At 41.5% G+C, this 6,871-nt stretch overlaps 1 non-coding gene and 1 pseudogene across 1 annotated transcript; both read left to right on the top strand.

Annotated features, from left to right (window-relative positions):
- The first annotated feature begins 3,990 nt into the window (after positions 1–3,990).
- LOC123170981 (ORM1-like protein 2) lies at positions 3,991–4,808 on the top strand (annotated as a pseudogene).
- Positions 4,809–6,117: 1,309 nt separating this feature from the next.
- LOC123171680 (small nucleolar RNA Z223) lies at positions 6,118–6,208 on the top strand. Its single transcript, XR_006485356.1, has one exon. It is a non-coding gene; the product is annotated as a small nucleolar RNA Z223 (small nucleolar RNA).
- The last annotated feature ends 663 nt before the right edge of the window (positions 6,209–6,871 follow it).

The following is a 6,871-nucleotide window of genomic DNA, read 5'->3' as shown; positions in this document are numbered from 1 at the left end:
CTCGAGGAGTCTTTCAGACACTCGTTTCGCACCAGTATTACTATTCTGCAGTTTCCGCTCGAGGCGTCATTCAGACCCTCGCTTGGCACCCAGTATTTTTACTTTGAATTATTTTTACCACATGGGTGCATCTTGGTCTTTCGTATTCTTCGTGGCAGATGCGTGATCTTTTATTTAACCCGGAGCATGTTTGATATATTATACCCGTGTTCTTAATGTTTGCGAGTACATTCAAACGTACTCACTGGCTTGTCCCTGGCTATTGTCTTGGCCAGATTGCCTTGCATGGAGGTATGCATCGCGGTGACACCCTCGGAACCTACGCTGTTGACGTTTGCAGCCTCGCGAAGATAGGAGTTATCCTGGTCAGCTGTTCTTGTGGGAAATGGAGTCCCATAGACGCAGATGTTTCCAACCGCTTCAACCATTAGAAACCAAGTGTTGTACTCCCAGGCCTAAATGGTCTTGTACTACATAATTTTGTTCCTTGCTTGGAATTCTTGTATCAAGTTGGTACCTCATCAGCTAACAGTAATCCTGGGGCTGGTGAGCACACAGGCCGTTTTTCTGGGAATTTATATCCCAAAAATCCGGTCGTGACAATTGGTCATAGATCTACGACCATTTGAGACCAATTGGTCAAAAGCTGCTTGGGGGGCTCCAAACCCTCAACTATATCGACCATTTTGTCCATGAAGGTCGTAATTTCCTTACACGAAATGGTCATAAAGCAGACAACACTGATCCGCTGCCTTATTTCTAGCTGATCACGACCAATATAGATGGTCATAACCTTATAAATTGTGGTGGATTGCTATGACTAGGCGCCACCTCATCAGTTTTGCCTATGTGTCATGTCCATGTGTCAATTTTTGCCCTAGGTTGTGAAGCAACCTATATTTCTGTCATTCCCAAAATTCCCAAAAAAATTGGGCATTCTTTACTATCCAAATCATTGCCTCGTGACAATATTCAACTCCATTTGCCAGGTAAATCCTCCTCGGCAAATTTCCAAAGTTTTTGTTCAACTCGAACTGTTTTGAAGGAAGTACTAGCTAGGCATATCCTAATGAGCTGAATTTTTGCCACATCTTCTATATTCCCAAATCATAGCTCTCCATAAAATTTGAGCCCCATCTAACAATACATGTGAGTGTGGCTTCAACATTCATATTTCTGTCCAGTGTGGTACGTTGCAAAGCAAGTGAAACCTAGGATCCTCCATTTGAGCTGCAAATTTATCAAGATAGTATCCTTAGTAGATGATCATCCTCGGCCAAAACTCAGGCCCATTGGCCATGTGCATTTCCCGTACCACTAATCAAACACTTGGGTGCTAATTCATGTTTGAGCATTGTTCGGTCTCCTAGTGAGATTCTTCTGTTGTTATTTTCTTCCAAGCATCTACATGGGGAGTTCCAAACCTACTAGACATGCCTAGGCTTCCCAGAACGCATGGCAACGCCACGGTCACGCGGTGACCACGCGGCGGGCATGAGAGTCTACGCGCTTTGGAGTTGGGGCCATGGGCCACCGTCCAAACCTCAACGTATCACCACCAAACCATGTATTTATGCTTAAATAGATACTTATGTACCTAGAAATGATTTTTGGAAAAAAATAAAGAGCAAACTATAAGGCAGCTGCAGTTCAAATTTGACCCGCTTCTTGCTGAATCAGCGGAAATTTGTCTTTTTCACCAGAGGTGGATAAAAACTTTTTACACCCAACCATTTTTCAATTGTGCTTTAAACATGGCCTAGTATTTTATAAAATTGATTTGGTCCATTTTTGCAACAATTATTTGGTAGTTCCTTCACAAAAAAACCTCATTTCGGGCACTCGAAAAATGGAAAATGAATTTTCCGTGCAAAGAAAATGAAAACTCCCTTAGGCAACATTGTTTGGAATTCCAAGATGCACCCTTGTGCACAATATGAGATCATTTGAACAAACTATGCCATGAATGTGGTCATAAGATTGATCATTTGGCTTGAAAGCCATGAATCTTCACGCATGATAGCTCATTTCTGATAACACTTTTTTAAAATAATTGTCGTATTACAAGTTTATTATTTTTCCTGGAAACTTGGTCACATCTGATGACACAATGCAAAGGTTTTCCAATTTTTTGATATATTTTTTAATTTTTTATGCCCGTTTCAAAATGCGATAAAAACGGCGGGCTTGACCGTTCCTAGCTAGTTGTTGAATCTTGGAAACCTTTTGATGTTTCTCTGATTAAATAGGTAGTTATGTACCTAGAAATTATTTTTGGAAAAAATAAAGAGCAAACTATGAGGCAGCTACATTTCAAATTTGACCCGCTTCCTACTGAATCGGCTGAAATTTGTCTTTTTCACCAGAGGTGGATCAAGGCTTTTGACACCCAACCATTGTGTCAATTGTGCATTAAATATGGCCTAGTATTTTATAAAATTGATTTGGTCCATTTTTACAAAATTTATTTGGTAGTTCCTTCACAAAAAAACCTCATTTCGAGCACTCGAAAAATGGAAAATGATTTTTCCGTGCAAAGAAAATGAAAACTCCCTTAGGAAACATTGTTTGGAATTCCAAGATGCACCCTTGTGCACAATATGAGATCATTTGAACAAACTATGCCATGTATGTGGCCATAAGATTGATCATTTGGCTTGAAAGCCATGAATCTTCACGCATGATAGCTCATTTCTGAGAACACTTTTTTAAAATAATTGCTGTAGTACAAGTTTATTATTTTTCCTGGAAACTTGGTCATATATAATGACAGAATGCGAAGGTTTTCCAATTTTTTGATTTTTTTTAATTTTTTATGCCCATTTCAAAATGCGGTCAAAACGGCGGGCTTGTCCGTCCCTAGCTAGTTGTTGAATCTTGGAAAACTTTTGTTGTTTCTCTGATTAAATAGATACTTATGTACCTAGAAATGATTTTTGGAAAAAATAAAGAGCAAACTATGAGGCAGCTACAGTTCAAATTTGACAAGCTTCCTACTGAATCGGCGGAAATTTGTCTTTTTCACGAGAGGTGTCTCGAATCTTTTGACACCCAACTATTTGGTCATTTGTTCATTAAATATGGCATAGTATTTTAGAAAAAACATTTGTCCAATTTTGCAACAAATATATGGTAGGTCCTTCACAAAAAACCCGATTATTGGCACTCCAAAAATTGAAAAATGATTTTTTGTGTAAAGAAAATAAAAACCCCTCAAATCAACATTGTTTGTCGTCCCAAGATACACATATGAACACAATATTGGGTCATTTAAACATACAAAATGAGGCTAATATGTTGAGTGTTTACCGAAAGAAGAGGGTAAAAAATATGAAAGAAACAAAAGAGAAAAAACACCATTACATAAGCTAGACTCTGATTGGTGGAACCATCTGTCACACGGATCGATGACATGGCAGACATCCTACCATCCATTGCTAGCAATCCCACCATCCATCCATCCATCTGAAGAAACCCACCGCGGATCACCTCACTCACCTCTCCTCCCTTCCTTCCGCCCGCCGCCTCCCTCGCTCTCTCTCCCCGATCCAGATCGACGCCGCCACCCCTCTCTAACCCTAGCTCCCCGTCGCCGGCGGCGGCGCCCTCCTTCCCTCCTCTCCTCTCCTCCACATCCGCCGCACCCACCCACCCACCCCCCGCCGCCGTCAGATCCGCCATGCCCACAGCTCTCTCTGCCCTACCCTAAACCCTACCCACAGCCGCCGTCGCGCTCCGTCACCGGCGACCTCGCCGCTGCCGCCCCTCTCCCCTCGCCCTATCTCCATACCGCACGCGAGGGAGGGAGGAGGCCCCAAATCAAAGCGAGCAGCAGCTTCTGGATCCAGATCGAGAGGGGCCCCAAATCGTCACCTTCCTCCGCCCCTTGGCTCCTCTGTGTCGCCCTACCCCGCGGCACCCGCGACGCCGAGCCAGACGGGAGGAGGCACCGCCCCGCAGCACGCGCGCTCCGGTAGGGCAAGGGGATCGATGGCAAAGCTCTACGTGCAGGCGGTGCCCCCGCCGGATCTGAACAAGAACACCGAGTGGTTCATGTACCTTGGGGTCTGGACCACCTACATCTTCATCGTCTTCATCTCTTGGCTCCTCATCCTCTCCATCTTCGACTGCACCTCCGGCATGGCCTAGACTCCCGTCAACTCGGCCACTTCGTGGTACCCGCCTGTCCCCCTCCCTTCCCTCCCTCTCTTACACGTCCTCGACTCCCGTGGATCGTGTTTGTTTACCTCGATTTGTGTTTGTTTACCTCGATTGCTTGCTTCGTGCGGTCAGGAATTGGGGTGTAGATCGTTCGCATTTTCCCACCCTTCGCCTCCCCTAGCTACAAGTTGCTACGACGCATTTGCCAATCCTGCCAACTAATAAAGTGTATTCTAGTTTGAAGGTTTACTGTTTCATAATAGCCAAATAAATAGCCAGCATTTAATCATTCTTTTGCTACTTTAAATATAATAATGTAGTGGCAAAATTCATGAAATCATTCTGGCAGTAAATACTGCAGTTCTAGTTGGCCCAACCTCAATTCCGGAAGTACAAATTATTGCTATTTTTCTCATAAGATTATAGCATGTAAGATACTATCTAGAAATTATTTCTCTATTGTCATTGCTTTCCTAATTGAATCTTCATTTCAGATTACATACCACTTCTTCCACTAGAAGAAGGGAACTCCATTCGCTGATGATAAGGGGATGTATAATAGGTTGACTTGGTGGGAGCAAATGGACAACGGCAAGCAGCTTACTCGCAACAGAAAATTTCTTGTTGTGGCTCCTGTAGTCCTCTAAGTGTTATTCTATTTCAATTTTATTAATACTGCTTTTGGGAGCTTTTTTGGCAAGGAACAGCATGGCAGGATGTATGCACAAAGATTGATTCTGGCTTGTCACAAATACTACACTTATTCATCAGTTCTGCAAAGAACACTTGTTAGTAACATCTAGGTCTAACTTGCATATTCACGCCATTATACATGTGTAAGGATTGGGCATTGCTCTATTGCTCTATTCACGCCATTATACATGTGTAAAAATTGTTCGATTAACTTAATAATCTTTAATAATTGATTATTCACTTCCGGTTAGTAGTAACTTAAACTTGGCGGCAATCTGGCGAAATACTTGGCTGTGATCACGTTTGTGGTTGGTGTGCGAGCAAGCAAAATCAGAAGTGATCCCAACTGATCATATTATTTTTGCGTTTGCTAGAATTGTTCACCTGCCATCTGATAACATAGTTAGGCATATGATTACTCTATTTAAGTGAATTACAATTTTAGTTTTTTTCTTTATGAGTGGACAGACCAGTCACATTTATATGCAATTATGGTGGAAAATCAAAACCCTGTATGTTGTGCCTTTTTTGTTAATGGTAAATAGTGATTGTTTGGCATATAGCCATATATGAAATATGTTTCGCTTTAATAGCCACACTTATGTCACAGCTCATACATAAGCTTGTCTTATGCAATTCTTCTTGTTGCAGTTCAGTTTTATGTGTTATTAACTGTTAGTACAAGACATCAAGTTCACGGCTGCTAGTTTGCTTACTAGCTCTGTTCTACTGGGATATGTATATGTAGGTGTGGATTTTAAGCATGGTTCCCGTATATGTGATAAGTGCATACCACTACAACTCCTCTTTGTCTGGTATTATAAGGCCATTTGATTGAATGCTTGAAAAGATGAGTCGCTAAAGTGAATGTGCTTCTAAGTCTCATGTAGTTCCAGAAACACATGCATTTATCTGCCATGCTCTGTTTTTCCTGAGGATAAAATTCCTCTGTGATTCTTAAAACTCTCCCATAGTTTTACAAACATATTCTTCTTTTGGTCCTGAGGATAAAGCTCCTCTGCATTGCTTAAATGAATGGGAGTTTGTGAGGTATGTTCTCACGTATTACTGTTAGTGTCGTTTCTTTTCTGTCTTCTTTTGTTTTTTGTAGTAATTTAAGTTCTGTTTTGTAGACCTGTTTGTTTGTGTTACTGTTCTGTTAATTCATGAAGGACAAGGGAAAACATGGTTGAATTTCCTATATGAGCCAAAAAGAGCCACTCTCATTATTGTCATTCTTTTAGATTCATGTGTTCTGTTTGACCATGGTTGTGATGATAAACACTTTCAACAAGCATGCTAGTTCCGCTTCTGAAAATTCATGACTGAAAAACCTGTTATACAAGATCTGTTTAGTAATCATGTATTATGGCCGTGGCTTATTTAGTCTGTGTTTGTTGTGCCTTGTGTATTGGAGCCTAATTAGCTTTTGTTAGGGGATAATCTACTGGTTATAGCAAGATTTTACTCTTGTGTCGTGGAATAGATGGTTCATGTGTACTGCGATGTACTAGTTGAACTCTGCTGGCTGTACTAGTCGAACTCTGCTCCTAACTCATATCAATTTTGCTCCTGCTACTGTACAAGTGATGCGTGTGTGATTGTTGATGGACGGGAACTAGCAAACTTTGTTGTTTTGCAACTGAATGAACGCAACTTCAGTTTGTATGTCACCTAGCTTGCTGCCGCGGTGGCTGTCGATGCCGGCGAACCTGCAACATCTCCGATGAGCTGCAGGACTTGGACACCTAAGGTATACCCTGCTCCTCCTTCCACCCTCATCTCATGTGCGCCAAGTCTATCTCTCTGATGTGCATGTAGATCATGATATACCAGAACCCTTTAACAGAACTACTGATGTAATATGCAAAGAACAAATTGAAACCATGTTCTTTAAAATTAAAGGGTCTGATTGATATCAGTCCTTCTTTTGGTAGATATATTATGTATCCTGACTTGTTATTTTCTTCTCTAGCAAATTGTAGACATGAATCTCTAGTTGACCTATTGCTTCGTA

This window comes from Triticum aestivum, chromosome 7D, assembly GCF_018294505.1.
Source record: "Triticum aestivum cultivar Chinese Spring chromosome 7D, IWGSC CS RefSeq v2.1, whole genome shotgun sequence".
Lineage (NCBI taxonomy): Eukaryota > Viridiplantae > Streptophyta > Magnoliopsida > Poales > Poaceae > Triticum > Triticum aestivum.
The sequence above is the reverse complement of the archived record's forward strand: the minus strand, read 5'-3'. Positions and strand labels throughout refer to the sequence as shown.